Source organism: Nicotiana tomentosiformis, chromosome 2 (genome assembly GCF_000390325.3).
Source record: "Nicotiana tomentosiformis chromosome 2, ASM39032v3, whole genome shotgun sequence".
Classification (NCBI taxonomy): Eukaryota; Viridiplantae; Streptophyta; class Magnoliopsida; order Solanales; family Solanaceae; genus Nicotiana; species Nicotiana tomentosiformis.
The window spans coordinates 64,798,335-64,822,466 of NC_090813.1; the positions used below are offsets into that span (position 1 = coordinate 64,798,335).

The window sequence follows — 24,132 nt, forward strand, 5'->3', positions numbered from 1 at the left end:
CCAAGAATTAGAGTTGCTCGCTTACTTAATAAAATAAAAATATATTATTTGTGATTTTTCTTTTTTGTAAATTAGAACAAAATTAACACTCTAAAAATGTGAATCTTTTGTTAGTTTTTAATTTTCTTAAATAAAACCTATAAAAGATAAAATAAGTGCGAAAATATGTAGACTAAACTTAAAATATATTTACATACTAAACAATGTTGAACTATTCAAATATATTAAAAAATTAGGTGCTCACAGTTGCCCCAGCAGAGTCGCCAGAGCTGTCACACCTCTTTTTTCTCGAGAGTATATGGGAGTTTTTCCAATTAAAGTGACATTGTTCGATATGGAATTATTTATTTGATAAGAGTCACCACTTAGAATAATTTATGGTGTCCCAAGTCACCGATTTATTTTAAATCCCAAATCGAGAAAATTGACTCTTATTTATAGTTTGCGAACACAGAAGGCCGGGTAAGGAATTCTGTTAACCCGGGAGAAGGTGTGAGGCACCCTCGAATTCCGTGGTTCTGCATGGTCGCTGAACTATTAATAATTGGCCTAATTATCTAATTTAATACATATTTGAGACCTATTGTGCATTTTTACCTTTTAAACCTCTTGTAGTATTAATTAAATGCTTTTAGTGTTTATGAAATTTGTTTGAACAAGTCGCGATGCCGCGCACTCGTTTATTTTTGTACACATTGCGAATCGCGCCACGTGAAACGCAATCGCAATTTACAATATGTTACTTTTTTATTATTATTAAAAGTTGTGGTCGGGTCACATAAAATGCACACCCGAATTGAGGATTATGTATCATGACTGTGCCACGGGAACCGTACCCATAGTCACGATGATTCATTATTAATCGCGTCTAAAGCAAGCTACGATATTCATGAATTATTTTTCCTACTTTGAGATTATTGTGAGGTCATGAATTATGGATATGGAGTTGTGGAGGAAATGGCATATGAGTTTAACACATTCTTAATAAGTTGACAACATTGTTACTATTATCGGACTGGATCAAACGAAAATCGACCATTAGGCATATTATCTCAAATTAAAACTTCACATGCCCAAATTCTTTTTCTTAAAATCAACTTGACAGCCCCAAAAATATCACACAATCGACTTTTAACATAAAAATGAAATATAGAAAATCCATGAATGGATATCTAAACTAAAGCTCGAAGAAGACGCTTTGACTTGATGTACAAGCATATGCATAACATTTGCTGTGACCTCATGTGAAAATTCCTTATCAAGAGAATCAGTGAGGCAATATTAAGCAAAGAAACATTAAACATTCAAAATAATCAAATTGCTAATAACACTTAAATCAACAACATAAGGACGAGCGTTCATATATTTAAAAAGTATGAAGTTAAGCAAGGAATTGAAACAGTAAGGAAAGAAAGGGATTGCACCTAAAGGATCGAAACTTTTTATTAATTTAAAAGTAAAAGTCCAGCCACGTACATGATAGTTAAGATAAATCGGCAACTAAACTCAACCAAACGGCCACGACCGCGCTAGAGAAAACTCGAACATAACCTCTCAAAATTTGAAAACGGTCATCGACTTTTAATGGAGGCTTCAAGGAGTTGTTTCAGTAAGTTTCATGATGGTTTCATGGCTGCTTCCGATTGTCAAGGGACTGGTCTGCTATGATGTGGGTTTTTGACGAAGAAAGCGTGAAGAGGGAGATCAAATTTTTGCTCTACGACACTTAATTCTAGGACTGCTCTTAGGATTTTTTTATTCTGTGACTGAGTGGGGTTATATATGGGTACAAGTGCGTGTTTGAAGCCCAAGAAAATCAGTGTGTTTTTGTGAGATCACGTGAGAGAGATTGCATTTTCTGCTAATTAGCATGTGCTCTCTAGTTAGATAAGGACGAGTGATCTTGGAGAACAAGCTAGCTGTGAATATTTGTGAGAGAATATTCTTGGGGAATCAAAGTTTGTTAGCTGAGGTGATGTGGATAAAAATTGGTACGAAAATATGAGCCTGTAAGGTGCCTGTGAAAGATGGAATGAGTGGAGTCCTTTTTGGAATTGGCATAGTGCGGGTGAGGTATTAAATAAAAATTCTAATGCAAAGTGGGTGCCTGTGAGTTAACGTAAATGATTTTTCTTTTAGGAAAAGACAAAATTCCAAGAAGTAGAATTGCTCGCTTACTTATTAAAAGAAAAATATATTATTTGTGATTTTGCTTTTTTGTAAATTAGAACAAAATTAACACTCTAAAAATTTGAATCTTTTGTTGGTTTTTAATTTTCTTAAATAAAACCTATAAAAGATAAAATAAGTGCTAAAATATGTAGACTAAACTTAAAATATATTTACATACTAAAAAATGATGAACTATTCAAAAATAGTAAATAATTAGGTGCTCACTGCTGCCCCAGCACAGGCGCCAGAGCTGTCACACCTCCTTTTTTCCGAAGGGATATGGGAGTTTTTCCAATTAAAGTGACATTGTTCGAAATGAGATTATTTATTTGATAAGAGTCGCCACTTGGAATAATTGATGGTGTCCAAAGTCACCAATTTATTTTAAATCTCAAATCGAGAAAATTGACTATTATTTATGGTCTATCAACACAGAAGAGCGGGTAAGGAATTCTGTTAACCCGGGAGAAGGTGTGAGGCACCCTCGAATTTCGTGGTTCTGCATGGTCGCTGAACTATTAATAATTGGCCTAATTATCTAATTTAATACATATTTGAGACCTATTGTGCATTTTTACCTTTTAAACCTCTTGTAGTATTAATTAAATGCTTTTAGTGTTTATGAAATTTGTTTGAACAAGTCGCGATGCCGCGCACTCGTTTATTTTTGTACACATTGCTAATCGCGCCACGTGAAACGCAATCGCAATTTACAATATGTTACTTTTTTATTATTATTAAAAGTTGTGGTCGGGTCACATAAAATGCACACCCGAATTGAGGATTATGTATCATGACTGTGCTACGGGAACCGTAACCATAGTCACGATGATTCATTATTAATCGCGCCTAAAGCAAGCTACGATATTCATGAATTATTTTTCCTACTTTGAGATTATTGTGAGGTCATGAATTATGGATATGGAGTTGTGGAGGAAATGGCATATGAGTTTAACACATTCTTAATAAGTTGACAACATTGTTACTATTATCGGACTGGATCAAACGAAAATCGACCATTAGGCATATTATCTCAAATTAAAACTTCACATGCCCAAATTCTTTTTCTTAAAATCAACTTGACAGCCCCAAAAATATCACCCAATCGACTTTTAACATAAAAATGAAATATAGAAAATCCATGAATGGATATCTAAACTAAAGCTCGAAGAAGACGCTTTGATTTGATGTACAAGCATATGCATAACATTTGCTGTGACCTCATGTGAAAATTCCTTATCAAGAGAATCAGTGAGGCAATATTAAGCAAAGAAACATTAAACATTCAAAATAATCAAATTGCTAATAACACTTAAATCAACAACATAAGGACCAACGTTCATATATTTAAAAAGTATGAAGTTAAGCAAGGAATTGAAACAGTAAGGAAAGAAAGGGATTGCACCTAAAGGATCGAAACTTTTTATTAATTTAAAAGTAAAAGTCCAGCCACGTACATGATAGTTAAGATAAATCGGCAACTAAACTCAACCAAACGGCCACGACCGCGCTAGAGAAAACTCGAACATAACCTCTCAAAATTTGAAAATGGTCATCGACTTTTAATGGAGGCTTCAAGGAGTTGTTTCAGTAAGTTTCATGATGGTTTCATGGCTGCTTCCGATTGTCAAGGGACTGGTCTGCTATGATGTGGGTTTTTGACGAAGAAAGCGTGAAGAGGGAGATCAAATTTTTGCTCTACGACACTTAATTCTAGGACTGCTCTTAGGATTTTTCTATTCTGTAACTGATGAGGTTATGTATGGGTACAAGTGCGTGTTTGAAGCCCAAGAAAATCAGTGTGTTTTTGTGAGATCACGTGAGAGAGATTGCATTTTCTGCTAATTAGCATGTGCTCTCTAGTTAGATAAGGACGAGTGATCTTGGAGAACAAGCTAGCTGTGAATATTTGTGAGAGAATATTCTTGGGGAATCAAAGTTTGTTAGCTGAGGTGATGTGGATAAAAATTGGTACGAAAATATGAGCCTGTAAGGTGCCTGTGAAAGATGGAATGAGTGGAGTCCTTTTTTGGAATTGGCATAGTGCGGGTGAGGTATTAAATAAAAATTCTAATACAAAGTGGGTGCCTGTGAGTTAACGTAAATGATTTTTCTTTTAGGAAAAAACAATATTCCAAGAAGTAGAATTGCTGGCTTACTTATTAAAAGAAAAATATATTATTTGTGATTTTGCTTTTTTGTAAATTAGAACAAAATTAACACTCTAAAAATTTGAATCTTTTGTTGGTTTTTAATTTTCTTAAATAAAACCTATAAAAGATAAAATAAGTGCTAAAATATGTAGACTAAACTTAAAATATATTTACATACTAAAAAATGATGAACTATTCAAAAATAGTAAATAATTAGGTGCTCACAGCTGCCCCAGCACAGGCGCCAGAGCTGTCACACCTCCTTTTTTCCGAAGGGATATGGGAGTTTTTCCAATTAAAGTGACATTGTTCGAAATGAGATTATTTATTTGATAAGAGTCGTCACTTGGAATAATTGATGGTGTCCAAAGTCACCAATTTATTTTAAATCTCAAATCGAGAAAATTGACTATTATTTATGGTCTATCAACACAGAAGAGCGGGTAAGGAATTCTGTTAACCCAGGAGAAGGTGTGAGGCACTTTCGAATTTCGTGATTCTAGCACGGTCGCTCAACTATTAATAATTGGCCTAATTATCAAATTTAATACATATTTGAGACATATTGTGTATTTTTACCTTTTAAGCCGCTTTTAGTATTAATTAAACGCTTTTAGTGTTTATGGAATTTGTTTGAACAAGTCGCGATGCCGCGCACTCGTTTATTTTTGTACACATTGCGAATCGCGCCACGTGAAACGCAATCGCAATTTACAATATGTTATTTTTTTATTATTATTAAAAGTTGTGGTCGGGTCACATAAAATGCACACCCGAATTGAGGATTATGTATCATGACTGTGCCACGGGAACCGTACCCATAGTCACGATGATTCATTATTAATCGCGCCTAAAGCAAGCTACGATATTCATGAATTATTTTTCCTACTTTGAGATTATTGTGAGGTCATGAATTATGGATATGGAGTTGTGGAGGAAATAGCATATGAGTTTAACACATTCTTAATAAGTTGACAACATTGTTACTATTATCGGACTGGATCAAACGAAAATCGACCATTAGGCATATTATCTCAAATTAAAACTTCACATGCCCAAATTCTTTTTCTTAAAATCAACTTGACAGCCTCAAAAATATCACCCAATCGACTTTTAACATAAAAATGAAATATAGAAAATCCATGAATGGATATCTAAACTAAAGCTCGAAGAAGACGCTTTGACTTGATGTACAAGCATATGCATAACATTTGCTGTGACCTCATGTGAAAATTCCTTATCAAGAGAATCAGTGAGGCAATATTAAGCAAAGAAACATTAAACATTCAAAATAATCAAATTGCTAATAACACTTAAATCAACAACATAAGGACCAGCGTTCATATATTTAAAAAGTATGAAGTTAAGCAAGGAATTGAAACAGTAAGGAAAGAAAGGGATTGCACCTAAAGGATCGAAACTTTTTATTAATTTAAAAGTAAAAGTCCAGCCACGTACATGATAGCTAAGATAAATCGGCAACTAAACTCAACCAAACGGCCACGACCGCGCTAGAGAAAACTCGAACAGAACCTCTCAAAATTTGAAAACGGTCATCGACTTTTAATGGAGGCTTCAAGGAGTTGTTTCAGTAAGTTTCATGATGGTTTCATGGCTGCTTCCGATTGTCAAGGGACTGGTCTGCTATGATGTGGGTTTTTGACGAAGAAAGCGTGAAGAGGGAGATCAAATTTTTGCTCTACGACACTTAATTCTAGGACTGCTCTTAGGATTTTTCTATTCTGTGACTGAGTGAGGTTATATATGGGTACAAGTGCGTGTTTGAAGCCCAAGAAAATCAGTGTGTTTTTGTGAGATCACGTGAGAGAGATTGCATTTTCTGCTAATTAGCATGTGCTCTCTAGTTAGATAAGGACGAGTGATCTTGGAGAACAAGCTAGCTGTGAATATTTGTGAGAGAATATTCTTGGGGAATCAAAGTTTGTTAGCTGAGGTGATGTGGATAAAAATTGGTACGAAAATATGAGCCTGTAAGGTGCCTGTGAAAGATGGAATGAGTGGAGTCCTTTTTTGGAATTGGCATAGTGCGGGTGAGGTATTAAATAAAAATTCTAATGCAAAGTGGGTGCCTCTGAGTTAACGTAAATGATTTTTCTTTTAGGAAAAGACAAAATTCCAAGAAGTAGAATTGCTCGCTTACTTATTAAAAGAAAAATATATTATTTGTGATTTTGCTTTTTTGTAAATTAGAACAAAATTAACACTCTAAAAATGTGAATCTTTTGTTGGTTTTTAATTTTCTTAAATAAAACCTATAAAAAATAAAATAAATGCTAAATATGTAGACTAAACTTAAAATATATTTACATACTAAAAAATGATGTACTATCCAAATATATTCAAAAATTAGGTGCTCACAGCTGCCCCAGCAGAGGTGCCAGAGCTGTCACACCTCCTTTTTCCCGAGGGAATATGAGAGTTTTTCCAATTAAAGTGACATTGTTCGAAATGGGATTATTTATTTGATGAGAGTTGCCACTTGGAATAATTTATGGTGTCCCAAGTCACCGATTTATTTTAAATCCCAAATCGAGAAAATTGACTCTTATTTATGGTTTGCGAATACAGAAGACCGGGTAAGGAATTCTGTTAACCCGGGAGAAGGTGTGAGGCACTCCCGAATTCCGTGGTTCTAGCACGGTCGCTCAACTATTAATAATTGGACTAATTATCAGATTTAATACATATTTGAGATATATTGTGCATTTTTACCTTTTAAACCGCTTTTAGTATTAATTAAACGCTTTTAGTGTTTATGGAAATTGTTTGAAGAAGTCGCGATGCCGCGCACTCGTTTGTTTTTGTACACATTGCGAATCGCGCTACGTGAAACGCACCCGCGATTTACAATATGTTAATTTTTTATTATTATTAAAAGTTGTGGTCGGGTCATATAAAATGCACACCCGAATTGGGGATTATGTATCATGACTGTGCCACAGGAACCGTACCCATAGTCACGATGATTCATTATTAATCACGCCTAAAGCAAGCTATGATATTCATGAATTATTTTTCCTACTTTGAGATTATTGTGAGGCCATGAATTATGGATATGGAGTTGTGAAGGAAATGGCATATGAGTTTAACACATTCTTAATAAGTTGACAACATTGTTACTATTATCGGACTGGATCAAACAACTCTGGAGCAAGTGGAGTGCACCAACACCATCCACTGAACTGATAGCCTACTAGGAAGACTGTCAACCTGTCTATCGGGACCTGTGGGTATGAAACTCAGCGTCCCTAGGCAAAAGGGACGTCAGTACAAATAAAGTACCGAGTATGTAAGGCATAAAAGAAAAATGGTATAAAGAACTCAACATGTAAGTCTGAATATCTCTGTGAATCGTGAAACATTTATAATGTCATGCATATGCGTGTAAATGTCATACCATGCATAGGTATATGAGTACATAACATCATCAAGCCTCTGAGGGCATCCCCTCATATCATCTCGGCCTACGTGGAAAAAATCATCAACGAATACCAGCTGATCAGGTGGTGGTGCATATATAACGCTGTAACCTTTCCCCATATCCCATATACATATAATATACGTATATATAATGCCATATAGTCATGGGTCAATGTACATGTATAAATGAATACAATGCATAATCAAGTAAGTCAATAAGATCTCTCGGATAAACTTTATCAACTTACATATTTTTCTAAGACCCGTGAACAGATGATATAATAATAGGACACATGGGGAATCAAGAATATAGGCATTCCTAGTACTTCTATGAATAGAGCCATTTATGAAAGTTGTGTGTTTACTCGTTTCGTTTGTATCATATGGATCATGCCAAAAGTAAAGAAGGGATAGCCTTAACATACCTTTGTCATTTACCTAACCACACAAAGTCGGTTCAGCCTGTTAGTACTTCAATCTACAACAAACAATAAGGGACCATTGTTAAGCTTACAGAAGCTAGAACTCAACACAAATGAGCGACTAACTCATCTACAAAATTTTGGATAACACCTCCCCTTATTCTTTTCACTTTCCTCAATTTCCAATTAAAGTGACATTGTTCGAAATGAGATTATTTATTTGATAAGAGTCGCCACTTGGAATAATTTATGGTGTCCCAAGTCACCGATTTATTTTAAATCCAAAATCGAGAAAATTGACTCTTATTTATGGTCTGCGAACACAGAAGACCGGGTAAGGAATTCTGTTAACTCGGGAGAAGGTGTGAGGCACTCCCGAATTCCGTGGTTCTAGCACGGTCGCTCAATTATTAATAATTGGCCTAGTTATTAGATTTAATATATATTTGAGACATATTGTACATTTCTACCTTTTAAACCGCTTTTATTATTAATTAAACGCTTTTAGTGTTTATAGAATTTATTTAAACAAGTCGTGATACCGCGCACTCGTTTGTTTTTGTACACATTGCGAATCGCGCCACGTGAAACATACCCGCGATTTACAATATGTTATTTTTTTTTTATTATTAAAAGTTATGGTCGGATCACATAAAATGCACACCCGAATTGGGGATTATGTATCATGACTGTGCCACGGGAACCGTACCCATAGTCACGATGATTCATTATTAATCGCGCCTAAAGCAAGCTACCATATTCATGAATTATTTTTCCTACTTTGAGATTATTGTGAGATCATGAATTATGGATATGGAGTTGTGGAGGAAATGGCATATGAGTTTAACACATTCTTAATAAGTTGACAACATTGTTACTATTATCGGACTGGATCAAATGAAAATCGACCATTAGGCATATTATCTCAAATTAAAACTTCACATGCCCAAATTCTTTTTCTTAAAATCAACTTGACAGCCCCAAAAATATTACCCAATCAACTTTTAACATAATAATGAAATACAGAAAATCCAACAATGGATATCTAAACTAAAGCTCGAAGAAGACGCTTTGACTTAAATTACAAGTATATGCATAACAATTGCTGTGACCTCATGTGAAAATTCCTTATATAGAGAATCAGTGAGGCAATATTAAGCAAAGAAACATTAAACATTCAAAATAATCAATTTGCTCAAAACACTTAAATCAACAACATAAGGACCAGCGTTCATATATTTAAAATGTATGAAGTTAACCAAGGAATTGAAACAGTAAGGAAAGCAAGGGATTGCACCTTAAGGATCGAAGCTTTTTATTAATTTAAAAGTAAAAGTCCAGCCACGTACATGATAGTTAAGACGAATCGGCAACTAAACTCAACAAAACGACCACGACCGCGCCGTAGAAAACTCGAACAGAACCTCTCAAAATTTGCAAATGGTCGTCGACTGTTAATGGAGGCTTCAAGGAGTTGTATCAGTAAATTTCATGATGGTTTCATAGCTGCTTCCGGTTATCAAGGGACTGGTCTGCTATGGTGTGGGTTTTTGACGTAGAAAGCGTGAAGAGGGAGATCAAACTTTTGCTTTACGACGCTCAATTTTATGACTGCTCTTAGTGTTTTTCTATTCTGTGACTGAGTGAAGTTATATATGGGTACATGTGCGTGTCTGAAGCCAAGGACAATCAGTGTGTTTTTGTGAGATCACATGAAAGAGATTGCATTTCCTGCTAATTAGCATGTGCTCTCTAGATAGATAAGGACGAGTGATCTTGGAAAGCAAGCTAGCTGGGAATATTTGTTAGAGAATATTCTTGGGGAATAAGTGTTTGTTAGCTGAGGTGATGTGGATAAAAACTAGTACGAAAATATGGGCATGTAAGGTGCTTGTGAAAGATGGAATGAGTGGAGTCCTTTTTTGGAATTGGCATAGTGCGGGTGAGGTATTAAATAAAAAATTCTAATGCAAAGTGGGTGCCTGTGAGTTAACGTAAATGATTTTTCTTTTAGGAAAATACAAAATTCCAAGAAGTAGAATTGCTCGCTTACTTATTAAACGAAAAATATATTATTTGTGATTTTGTTTTTTTGTAAATTAGAACAAAATTAACACTCTAAAAATGTGAATCTTTTGTTGGTTTTTAATTTTCTTAAATAAAACCTATAAAAGATAAAATAATTACTAAAATATGTAGACTAAACTTAAAATATATTTACATACTAAAAAATGATGAACTATTCAAATATAGTCAAAATTTAGGTGCTCACAGATGCTCCAACAGAGGCGTCAGAGCTGTCACACCTCCTTTTTCCTGAGGGTATATGGGAATTATTCCAATTAAAGTGACATTGTTCGAAATGGGATTATTTATTTGATAAGAGTCGCCACATGGAATAATTTATGGTGTCCCAAGTTACCGATTTATTTTAAATCTCAAATCGAGAAAATTGACTCTTATTTATGGTCTGCGAACACAGAAGACCGGCTAAGGAATTCTGTTAACCCGGGAGAAGGTGTGAGGCACTCCCGAATTCCGTGATTCTAGAACGGTCGCTCAACTATTAATAATTGGCCTAATTATCAGATTTAATACATATTTGAGACATATTGTGCATTTTTACCTTTTAAACCGCTTTTAGTATTAATTAAACGCTTTTAGTGCTTATGGAATTTGTTTGAACAAGTCGCGATGCAGCACACTCGTTTGTTTTTGTACACATTGCGAATAGCGCCACGTGAAACTCACTCGCGATTTACAATATGTTAATTTTTTATTATTATTAAAAGTTATGGTCGCTTAACATAAAATGCACACCCGAATTGGAGATTATGTATCATGACTATGCCACGGGAACCGTACACATAGTCACGATGATTCATTATTAATCCCACCTAAAGCAAGCTACGATATTCATGAATTATTTTTCCTACTTTGAGATTATTGTGAGGTTATGAATTATGGATATGGAGTTGTGGAGGAAATGGCATATGAGTTCAACACATTCTTAATAAGTTGACAACATTGTTACTATTATCGGATTGGATCAAACGAAAATCGACCATTAGGCATATTATCTCAAATTAAAACTTTACATGCCCAAATTCCTTTTCTTTAAATCAACTTGACAGCCCCAAAAATATCACCCAATCAACTTTTAACATAATAATGAAAATTCCTTATCAAGAGAATCAGTGAGGCAATATTAAGCAAAGAAACATTAAACATTCAAACTAATCAATTTGCTCAAAACACTTAAATCAACAACATAAGGACCAACATTCATATATTTAAAAAGTATGAAGTTAACCAAGGAATTGAAACAATAAGGAAAGAAAGGGATTGCACCTTAAGGATCGAAACTTTTTATTAATTTAAAAGTAAAACTCCAGCAACGTACATGATAGTTAATACGAATCGGCAACTAAACTCAACCAAACGACCATGACCACGCTGGAGAAAACTCGAACAGAACCTCTCGAAATTTGCAAACTGTCGTCGACTTTTAATGGAGGCTTCAAGGAGTTGTTTCAGTAAGTTTCATGATGGTTTCATGGCTGCTTCCGGTTGTCAAGGGACTGGTCTGCTATGGTGTGGGTTTTTGTAGAGATCAAATGTTTACTCTACAACGCTTAAAGCCCAAGAAAATCAGTGTGTTTTTGTGAGATCACGTGAGAGAGATTGTATTTCCTGCTAATTAGCATGTGCTCTCTAGATAGATAATGCTGAGTGATCTTGGAGAGCAAGCTAGCTGGGAATATTTGTGAGAGAATATTCTTGGGGAATCAAAGTTTGTTAGTTGAGTTGATGTGGATAAAAATTAGTACGAAAATATGTGCATGTAAGGTGCTTGTGAAAGATGGAATGAGTGGAGTCCTTTTTTGGAATTGGCATAGTGCGGGTGAGGTATTAAATAAAAAATTCTAATGCAAAGTGGGTGCCTGTGAGTTAACGTAAATGATATTTCTTTTAGGAAAATACAAAATTTCAAGAAGTAGAATTGCTCGCTTACTTATAAAAAGAAAAATATATTATTTGTGATTTTGTTTTTTTGTAAATTAAAACAAAATTAACACTCTAAAAATGTGAATCTTTTGTTGGTTTTTAATTTTCTTAAATAAAGCCTATAAAAGATAAAATAATTGCTAAAATATGTAGACTAAACTTAAAATATATTTACATACTAAAAAATGATGAACTATTCAAATATAGTCAAAATTTAGGTGCTCACAGATGCCCAGCAGAGGCGTCAGAGCTGTCACACCTCCTTTTTCCCGTGGGTATATGGGAATTTTTCCAATTAAAGTTACATTGTTCGAAATGGGATTATTTATTTGATAAGAGTCGCCACATGGAATAATTTATGGTGTCCCAAGTTACCGATTTATTTTAAATCTCAATTCGAGAAAATTGACTCTTATTTATGGTCTGCGAACAGAGAAGACCGGCTAAGGAATTCTGTTAACCCGGGAGAAGGTGTGAGGCACTCCCGAATTCCGTGATTCTAGAACGGTCACTCAACTATTAATAATTGGCCTAATTATCAGATTTAATACATATTTGAGACATATTGTGCATTTTTACCTTTTAAACCGCTTTTAGTATTAATTAAACGCTTTTAGTGCTTATGAAATTTGTTTGAACAAGTCGCGATGCTGCACACTCGTTTGTTTTTGTACACATTGCGAATAGCGCCACGTGAAACTCACTCGCGATTTACAATATGTTAATTTTTTATTATTATTAAAAGTTATGGTCGCTTAACATAAAATGCACACCCGAATTGGGGATTATGTATCATGACTATGCCACGGGAACCGTACACATAGTCACGATGATTCATTATTAATCCCACCTAAAGCAAGCTACGATATTCATGAATTTTTTTTACTACTTTGAGATTATTGTGAGGTCATGAATTATGGATATGGAGTTGTGGAGGAAATGGCATATGAGTTCAACACATTCTTAATAAGTTGACAACATTGTTACTATTTTCGGATTGGATCAAACGAAAATCGACCATTAGGCATATTAACTCAAATTAAAACTTTACATGCCCAAATTCCTTTTCTTTAAATCAACTTGACAGCCCCAAAAATATCACCCAATCAACTTTTAACATAATAATGAAAATTCCTTATCAAGAGAATCAGTAAGGCAATATTAAGCAAAGAAACATTAAACATTCAAAATAATCAATTTGCTCAAAACACTTAAATCAACAACATACGGACCAACGTTCATATATTTAAAAAGTATGAAGTTAACCAAGGAATTGAAACAATAAGGAAAGAAAGTGATTGCACCTTAAGGATCGAAACTTTTTATTAATTTAAAAGTAAAACTCTAGCCACATACATGATAGTTAATATGAATCGGCAACTAAACTCAACCGAACGACCATGACCATGCTGGAGAAAACTTGAACAGAACCTCTTGAAATTTGCAAACGGTCGTCGACTTTTAATGGAGGCTTCAAGGAGTTGTTTCAGTAAGTTTCATGATGGTTTCATGGCTGCTTCCGGTTGTCAAGGGACTGGTCTGCTATGGTGTGGGTTTTTGTAGAAGAAAGCGTGAAGAGGGAGATCAAATGTTTGCTCTACGACGCTTAATTCTAGGACTGCTCTTAGGGTTTTTCTATTCTATGATTGAGTGAGGTTATATATGGGTATAGGTGCGTGTTTGAAGCCCAAGAAAATCAGTGTGTTTTTGTGAGATCACGTGAGAGAGATTGTATTTCCTGCTAATTAGCATGTGCTCTCTAGATAGATAATGCTGCGTGATCTTGGAGAGCAAGCTAGCTGGGAATATTTGTGAGAGAATATTCTTGGGGAATCAAAGTTTGTCAGCTGAGGTGATGTGGATAAAAATTGGTACGAAAATATGTGCCTGTAAGGTGCTTGTGAAAAATGGAATGAGTGGAGTCCTTTTTTGGAATTGGCATAATGCGAGTGAGGTATTAAATAAAAATTCTAATGCAAAGTGGGTGCCTGTGAGTTAACGTAAATGACTTTTCCTTTATGAAAAGACAAAATTCCAAGAGGTAGAGTTCCTCTCTTACTTATTAAAAGAAAAATATATTATTTGTGGTTTTTTTTTGGTAAATTAGAATAAAATTAACACTCTAAAAATGTTAATCTTTTGTTAGTTTTTAATTTTCTTAAATCAAACCTATAAAATATAAATTAAGAGCTAAAATATGTAGACTAAACTTAAAATATATTTTCATACTAAAAAGTGATGAACTATTCAAATATAGTAAATAATTAGGAGCTCACAGCTGCCCGTCTTTGCTTGGAAACTTGTAGAATTTTCAGGCAAAGACAAGATGAGCCATGTGACTAATTTTGACCAACTCTTTATTCAAAAAAGGAAAATAAACAAAGAAAAGGGTGCAACCGAGTCCTGGTTTTGGACAACCTACATATCCCGGGTCATAAGGAAATCAGGTCGTGTGTAGTTTAGAAGTGAATGAAGTGATGGAGTGTGATACGATGAGGAGAGAGTCGAGTGATGTACCGTTCCGTCGAGGTTCCGGCCCGCAGTCCTATTATTACATCTAAATCAAAATCTAGAAGAACTAAACAAGCCTATCAGCTATGAGTTACAAGATTCCTATCTATAAGTCTTCTGAAGCATGATCTTGAGTCTTGAATAGTTCTTCATGTAGACTTTTGGTTTGAACCTTGATGCTTGCTAGCTGTAGGTGTTGATTCATTATTCCACGGCTTCTTCGAATAAAGACCGGACATGTAGTGCTCGTGACTTCAACTATCTCTTGAGCAGTTCACATATTTCATCTGCTTCTACATTTTAGATTCACTTCTTTTTTCCCTTTTCTTTTATTCTAGATTGAGACTTCTTTTTTTGGTCATCTTGGATTTTCGACTCGCATTCTTGAGGCGAGCTTCTGCTACTTCTAAGTTGAATTAAATTCTAAAATGACTTCCCTCGTTCTCCAGGTGGGCGCCTGCTACTGACTTGAAATTTGAAGTAACTCTGAAATGAATTCCCACGTTCTCCAGGTGGGCTCCGGATGCTTCTTGAACTTGAAAATTGAAAGTTAACCCTGTTCTTCAGGTGGGCTCCTGATGCCTCTCTGACTTGAAATTGTAAGCTGAAAGCTGCCCCTGTTCGTCAGGCGAGCTCCTGATGCTTGTTGAACTTGAAAATTGAAAGTTGACCCTGTTCTTCAGGCGAACTCATGATGCCTCTCTGACTTGAAATTGTAAACTGAAAATTGACCTTGTTCTTCAGGCAGGCTCCTGATGCCTCTCTAACTTGAACTTGAAAATTAAAAATTGACTTTGTTCTTCAGGCAGGCTCCTGATGCTTCGCTAACTTGAACTTGAAAATTAAAAGTTGACCCTGCTCTTCAGGCGGGCTCCTAATGCCTCTCTAACTTAAACTTGAAAACTGAAAGTTGACCTTATTCTTCAGGCGGGCTCCTGATGCCTCTTGAATTTGAAAATTGAAAGTTGACCCTGTTTTTCAGGCGGGCTCCTTCTACTTCTCTGATTTGAACTTAAAACCAATTTCTGAAATATTGACCATCATTCTCCAGGTGGGTGCCTGCAATGACATGAAACTTAAAATGAATTCTCTCATTCTCCAGATGGGCGCCTGCTAATCACTTGAACTTGAAATAAATTCGCTCATTCTCCAGGTGGGCGCCTGCCAATGACTTGAACTTGAAATAAATTCCCTCATTCTCCAAGTGGGCACCTGCCAATGACTTGAAAATTTAAATAAATTCCCTCATTCTTCAGGTGGGCACCTGCCACTGACTTAATACTTGCAATAAATTCCCTCATTCTCCAGGTGGGCGCCTGCTACTACAACAAAACGGAAACAACAAAAGAAACTTTTTTCTGCCCCAGCTTACACTAGGAAGATTTGTGAGTTATTAGCAGAACTATAAATCACATATGCTATTAATGAAGGATGCAATGATGAAAGTAAAATTGAAGACTCGACTAGGATGTACGTCTCCTGTGAATAAAACTAAGAAAATTTTTACTAACAAATGTGTCTACTAAAAAAGCCTTGAATGACCCAGACTAGGAAGTGCGTCTCCTAGGGGTGAAACTTGAATGAACCAAACTAAAAAGTGTGTCTCTTAAAAAGTATAACCTGAAAGACCCAGACTAGGAAGTGCATCTCCTAGGGGTAAAACCTCAGTGACTCAAACTTAAAAGACCAAAACTAGGAAGTGCGTCTCCTAGGGATGAAATCGTAATTTAGGAAGTGCGTCTCCTAAAAGTATAATCTGAAATTCTCAGACTAAGAAGTGCGTCTCCTAGGGGTAAAACCTCAGTGACTCAAACTTAAAAGACCCAAACTAGGAAGTGCGTCTCCTAGGGGTGAAATCGCAATCTAGGAAGTGCGTCTCCTAAAAGTATAACCTAAAATTCCCAGACTAGGAAGTGCGTCTCCTAAAAGTGGGATTGGGCTTGAGGATACTACAAAGTAAGCTTGACTAAAATAAAAACTGACCCCTTTTCTTTTTAAAATCCAGACTTCCCCCTTTTTTAAAAAAAAATTATTATCTTAAGAGAATATTCACCAGACTATGTTTTCTTATCTTAGGAGAAAAGTTCATTAGACTAAGACGTTTATCCTAGGAGAAAGTTCATTAGACTAGGTTTTTTATTCTTTTATTTTTTGGTATCTTAGGAGAAAGATTCATCAGACTAAGATTTCTATCCTAGGAGAAAGTTCATCAGAATAGGTCTTCTATCTTAGGAGAAAAATTCATCAGACTAAGATTTCGATCCTAGGAGAAAATTCATCAGACTAGGTCCCCCTTTTTTTTTATCTTAGGAGAAAGATTCATCATACTAAGATTTCTATCCTAGAAGAAAATTCATCAGACTAGGTTTTCTTATCTTAGAAGAAAGATTCATCAGACTAAGACTTTGATCCTAGGAGAAAGTTCATCAGACTTGGTCTTTTTTATTTTTTTGGTATCTTAGGAGAAAGATTCATCAGACTAAGATTTCTATAAAGTTCATCAGACTAGGTCTTCTATCTTAGGAGAAAGATTCATCAGACTAAGATTTTGATCCTAGGATAAAGTTCATCAGACTAGGTCCTTTTTTTTGTTATCTTAGGAGAAAGATTCATCATACTAAGATTTCAATCCTAGGAGAAAGATTCATCTGACTAGGTCTCTTTTTTTTTGGTATCTTAGGAGAAAGATTCATCAGACTAAGATTTCTATCCTAGGAGAAAGTTCATCAGACTACGTCTTCTATCTTAGGAGAAAGATTCATCAGACTAAGATTTCGATCCTAGGAGAAAATTAATCAAAGTAGGTCCTTTTTTTTTGTTATCTTAGGAGAAAGATTCATCAGACTAAGATTTCTATCTTAGGAGAAAATTCATCAGACTAAGATTTCTATCTTAGGAGAAAAGTTCATCAGACTAAGATTTTTATTGGAAAAATATCCATCAGACTAGGACTTTTATCCTAGGAGGAAAAATGTAAAGAGCAATGGCAACATTTTATGCACACTAGCAAGACAGATAAAGGCAAAGATTTGAGAAACTTCCCTTTGTCAGCTCTTCTCTTCTTTTTTCTTTTTCTTTCTTTTCTTCTCTTTTTTCTTTTTTTTTTTGTTTTTGAACCAACTTCCTTGCACTGCTTTGTTCCTGTTTCAAACAAAGAAAATTTTGTCAATTTTAAAAGTGGTGGTCGGTTTATGGCCTTGAATCTTGGGCAGTTTGGCTTTTGCTCAATCAGCTTGAGTCAGTTTCAAGAGACTTTTTGCTCTGCATCAACCCTAATTGTTTCACACCCAGTACAATTTGTATTTGTGGCTCACTCGGCCTTATCTCAAAAAAGAGATTTCTTTTCTTGGATAACCTTTTCTAATATCTTGAATGGCTGCTTTTGGAACAATTTTTATGTGAGAGAGAATCATAACTGGTAAGAGCCTTTTGCACGATGTGCACACTTCATAGTCATTGTTAGGTACTACAGAGAATCTCTGATTAACCTTGAGGTTATCTTTGCTTGCTTTACCTGAATAGGCTGACAAGAGTCTTTTGGGGGGGAAGCCTTTGCATGAATCCTCAATGCATGTTGACTATAAAAACTGAGTGTGCTGGCCAAATTTACTTTGTGCAGCTGAAAAGCTGGTAGCAAATTTTGAAATCTTTTCTTTCTTGTTTTGACAAGGACTGGCTCAGAGTGAAGGACACAATGATGCAAAGAAACAAGTATTAACAAGAAATGTCCCTTTCGGAAGGACAAAAGAGTTATTTTGTGGTAACTAGCCTTAATGATCATGTCATGCATTTTGGACTTAACGGTATGATCTATAAAACTAATCAAATCTTCCCTTTTATCATTCCTATGACCTTTGAAGTCGGGCTTGTTCATGCCAATTCATTGCATCAACTTCATGACTCACTTTCGACTAGTGGTGTCCCGAGGGGTTTTCACCAACAAGTCTCTCTCATTTATTCATCTCTGCTTACCGTTGTCTTATAGTGCCCGTGACGATTTTCACTAGTAAGACTCTCTCATTTTTTCTTCTTTATTTTTATTTTTCTTTTGCTTTCTAGTGTGAGAAACTGATAGTGTTCTATGTTACGTGACAATCGTTGCTCATTGCATGCTTCTCTTGGTATTCTTGAAGGCATATCGGGAGGTCTTTATTTGGAAGGTTTTTGGATAGGGTTGGAAAGAAAGGGCGGCATGAAGGCTCAAAGTAGACTCAAAATGGGGGTTGTAGACTTACAACTATTGGAATCAACTTTTTCAAAAGTGAAATAAAATCTTTGTCCCAGTTTCATATACTGGGGATTTTTGGTTTTTTTTTTTGAATTATTATTTGATTGGACCGAACCGTGTAAGGCTGCCTACGTATCCTTTTTTTAAGAAATCAGGTGAAACGTAGTTCAAACATCTGACCTAACTATTTTTTTTTCATTTGTTTTGCCTCTTTTTTTCTCTTTTCTTTTTTCAAAACAAGTTGTCTCAACTTTTATTTTCTGGGGGCATGGGCCTTTGACTATTTCTTTTCTTTTTTCACTTGAACTTTCTAGGAGTTTCCCTAATTTATACTCTTGGGGCATGGACTTTTCTTTTTATTTTTTTATTTATTATTTTATTTTGGACTTTTAACTCTAAACTTGATTTCAAAAGAGGGTGGTCAAAGAAAATAACACAGGATCAAAAGAGATAACAAAGGGTATAAAGTGTTTGGGTAGCAGAAAAAGGGTCTTCCAGCCTCGATAATGCCAATCTTGTTAGCCCTTCACAATCACGACATTGATGGACATGTTGCTTTCTGGGTCTCTTTTCAGTGCAAAGTTGTATGAGCAATACTTTCCTCGCAGTGAATGACCCTTGTCAATTTGGGTGACTTTTTATTGGATTTTGTCTTGATGTAGAAGATGCATTTTGCCACTAAATATATCCATTTCAAGCTTTCTGGAATACACCTTCTTTTGAAAATACTTTTTGTCTTTTAGTGCTAAACAGACTTCAACCCGTCCGATCATCCTTAAGCTCGATCTTCTTAATGATTCAAAAGGTAGAGATCCTTAACTTCCATGAGCCTGACTGCTTTGGTTCCATGAAAACTTGGCTCATGTTTATTTTCCCAAAGTTTCATGTCTATATTCATCTTCAAAAGTGTCTCTATCTCACGTTTATCCAATTCAAGACTAAATCAGTTTTATAAGGTCTGGCCAAAATTTCCGCATGCATGTCATGTCACTAGAACTAGGGTGAAAAGAACTATGCACAAAATGGACACAAAATGACTAACTGCTTTTTTTTATAGAATAAGGGATAGAAGGGTCCGATAGCACAAAAAGAAGAAGAAAAGACGACAAAATAAGCTACCATGACTCCTCCCTGTCTAAAAGAGGAGTGGCTTTTCAGTTGCTAAGCGACATCTTAGCCACAAATTTGTACATCAGTACTACTACGGCATTCAACCTTTTTATTCCTTCTGATTCAGCAATCAAATTTTGACTTTTTGATCAAAACATTCCCAATATTTGTTGCCGAATTTCAGGACTGACGACATATGAAATTTCAAAGCAACTCATTTACTAAAAGACTTGGAAGAATTCTCACGTCTCCCCATCATCAAATTATCCCGAGCAGGCCATGTCTTATTGCTCAAATCTGGTAAAGTCAACCCCACATTTGCCACTATTTTTGATTTTTAACCGCCAACTTGCCTACTTGCCTTTTCGTGACTTTGGATCAACAACAATGGTCCTTGTTTCATTGGTTGAGAAGATGCTTTTATTTTCGAGGGATCCTACACTCGCCATTGCAAACCAACAAACCGACCACCTTAAACCAGATTTTATTTCAAAACAACAAACGTGTTAGAATGAACACTTTTTTTTTCTTTTTTTCTTTTTCCTTTTCTTTTCACTTTTTTTCTTTTTTTTTTTCAAAATCATTCAATCGAACCTGATGTGGGTTGCCTACGTATCATGTTGGAACATGAATCAGATCTTGCGTAGTTCGGGAAGATCAGAAATAAAGTAAATAAACTAACTCTTTTTGGATTTTGATTTTTTTTAATTTCCGAAAGAAAGACTTATAAAGAAGAAAGAAAATATTTTTGAAATTTGATTTTTTTTTTCTAATTTTTTCCGAAAGAAGGACTTCTACATAAGAAAGAAAAATATTTTTTGGCTTTTGATGTTTTTTTTTTTTTTTTGTGGATTTTTGGAAGAAAGACTTTCTAAAAAAAGGTAGAAAATATTTTTTTTGGATTTTGATTTCATTTATTTTCTTTTTCTAATGAAAGGCTCCTACAAAATAAAATATTTTTTGGTTTAAAAATTTTCTTATTTTTTTATTTGTTTGGGATTTTCTAAAGAAAAACTCCTAAAGAAGGAACTAAAGGAAAATATTTTGGATTTTTAAAAAATGGGGGCCGGAACCGATTAGGTTTGCCTACGTATCTCACATCTAGTGAGAATCAGACCCGCGTAGTTCTGCAGTTTTGACGGAACAGAGGAAACAATGACTTTTGAAAATATTGGCTTATTTTCTCTCTCTTTTTTTACAAAATTTTGGCAGAGTTTCGAAATATTTCAAATACCTACCTCACTCTTGTTTTTTCTTGATTTTCTTTCCCTATTCTAGAAGCCGGTCAACATACAAGCCGAAGCAAATGAATACAGAAGTAGCACGTAAAATGCATCAGGATGGTCTTTTAATTTTTGGGTACACCTGTCCTACACGGACCCAACCCCCGTGTTGAGTCCCTAAGGTCAAATGCACGTGATGCAAACAAGCGTACCTAGTAGGGATCCGGCATGAGGCTATGTCATTCTAGGTTTTAAAAACCTAGGTGTATTGTTCTAGTACCGGCTTACCCGAACGGACAACTCGAGCCGGGGGGGGGGGGGGGCAGCATACCGGGAATACAGAAGCTTTACCGGCTTTGCAACTTGTCCGATCCTCGTTCTAAAATAGGGGTATGACTCTAACAAAAAAGAAGCCACGCGAAGCGCACGCTTCCCAGAAGATTTAGAAGACTCAGAGAGAAGAAGGGTGTCGTAACAATCTTATATACAGTTCATGAGCGGTAAAGAACGGCAATTAGCACATTAGGCTCAAACAAGTAATATCATACAATCAGAAGTAGCCAAGTATAACAGTTATTCTAAGCTCGAATTCTGAACTCTGAACTAGAAGTTTTGGGTTCCTTCCCTAGCAGAGTCGCCAGAGCTGTCACACCTCTTTTTTTCCAAGGGGATATGAGAGTTTTTCCAATTAAAGTGACATTGTTCGAAATGGAATTATTTATTTGATCAGAGTCGCCACTTGGAATAATTTAAGGTGTCTCAAGTCACCCATTTATTTTAAATTCAAAATTGAGAAAATTGACTGTTATTTATGGTCTGCGAACACAGAAGACCGGGTAAGAAATTCTGTTAACCCGGGAGAAGGTGTGAGGCACTCCCGAATTTCGTGGTTCTAGCACGGTCGCTCAACTATTAATAATTGGCTTAATTATCTGATTTAATATATATTTGAGACCTATTGTGCATTTTTATCTTTTAAACCGCTTTTAGTATTAATTAAACGCTTTTAGTTTTAATGGAATTTGTTTGAACAAGTCGCGATGCAGCCCGCTCATTTATTTTTGTACACATTGTGAATCGCGCCACGTGAACCGCACTCGCGATTTACAACATGTTAATTTTTTATTGTTATTAGAATTTGTGCTTGGGCCACATAAAATGCACACCCGAATTGGGGATTATATATCATGACTATGCCACGGGAACCATACCCGTAGTCACGATGATTTATTATTAATCGCGCCTAAAGCAAGCTACGATATTCGTGAATTATTTTTCCTACTTTGACATTAATGTGAGGTCATGAATTATGGATATGGAGTTATGGAGGAAATGGCATATGAGTTCAACACATTCTTAATAAGTTGACAACATTGTTACTCGTATCGGATTGGACCAAACGAAAATCGACCATTAGGCATATTATCTCAAATTAATACTTCACATGCCCAAATTCTTTTTCTTAAAATCGACTTGACAGCCCCAAAAATATCACCCAATCAACTTTTAACATAATAATGAAATATAGAAAATCCAACAATGGATATCTAAACTAAAGCTCGAAGAAGACGCTTTGACTTAATGTACAAGCATATGCATAACAATTGTTTTGAACTCATGTGAAAATTCCTTATCAAGAGAATAAGTGAGGCAATATTAAGTAAAGAAACATTAAACATTCAAAATAATCAATTTGCTCAAAACAGTTAAATCAACAACATAAGGGCCAGCGTTCATCTATTTAAAAAGTATGAAGTTAACCAAGGAATTGAAACAGTAAGGAAAGAAAGGGATTTCACATTAAGGATCGAAGCTTTTTATTAATTTAAAAGTGAAACTCAAGCCACGTACATGATAGTTAAGATGAATCGGCAACTAAATTCAAACAAACGATCACGACCGCGCCGGAGAAAACTCGAACAGAACCTCTCAATATTTGCAAACGATCGTCGACTTTTAATGGAGGCTTCAAGGAGTTGTTTCGGTGAGTTTCATGATGGTTTCTTGGCTGCTTCCAGTTGTCAAGGCACTAGTCTGCTATGGTGTGGGTTTTTGACGAAAAAAGCGTGAAGAGGGAGATCAAAATGTTGCTCTACGGCGCTCAATTCTAGGACTGCTCTTAGGGTTTTTCTATTCTATGACTGAGTGAGGTTATATATGGGTACATGTGCGTGTTTGAAGCCCAAGAAAATCATTGTGTTTTTGTGAGATCACGTGAGAGAGATTGCATTTCCTGCTAATTAGCATGTGCTCTCTAGATAGATAAGGATAAGTGATCTTGGAGAGCAAGCTAGCTGGGAATTTTTGTGAGAGAATATTCTTGGGGAATCAATGTTTGTTAGCTGAGGTGATGTGGATAAGAAGTGGTTCGAAAATATGTGCCTGTAAAGTGCTTGTGAAAGATGGAATGAGTGGAGTCCTTTTTTGGAATTGGCATAGTGCGGGTGAGGTATTAAATAGAAATTCTAATGCAAAGTTGGTGCCTGTGAGTTAACGTAAATGATTTTTCTTTTAGGAAAAGACAAAATTCCATGAAGTAGAGTTGCTCGCTTACTTATTAAAAGAAAAATATATTATTTGTGATTTTCTTTTTGTAAATTAGAACAAAATTAACACTCTAAAAATGTGAATCTTTTGTTGGTTTTTAATTTTCTTTAATAAAACCTATAAAAGATAAAATAAGTGCTAAAATATGTAGACTAAACTTAAAGTATATTTACATACTAAAAAGTGATGAACTATTCAAATATAGTAAAAAATTAGGTGCTCACACCTGCCCCCCTTTGCTTGGAAACATGTAGAGTTTCAGGCAAATACAAGATGAGCCATGTGACTAATTTTTGACCAACTATTTATTCAAAAAG

General features: G+C 35.3%; 2 long non-coding RNA genes across 2 annotated transcripts in view; one reads left to right on the plus strand and one right to left on the minus strand.

Moving 5' to 3' along the window:
- The window catches only part of LOC138906518 (uncharacterized), a 133,857-nt gene extending 116,408 nt beyond the window's left edge, over window positions 1-17,449 (plus strand). Inside the window, exon 3 of the long non-coding RNA XR_011413935.1 lies at window positions 17,364-17,449. This is a non-coding gene — a long non-coding RNA (uncharacterized lncRNA). The remainder of the gene's footprint in view (window positions 1-17,363) is intronic.
- Window positions 1-18,036, minus strand: part of LOC138906517 (uncharacterized) — a 264,345-nt gene extending 246,309 nt beyond the window's left edge. Inside the window, exon 1 of the long non-coding RNA XR_011413934.1 lies at window positions 17,961-18,036. This is a non-coding gene — a long non-coding RNA (uncharacterized lncRNA). The remainder of the gene's footprint in view (window positions 1-17,960) is intronic.
- Between the last annotated feature and the right edge of the window lie 6,096 nt (window positions 18,037-24,132).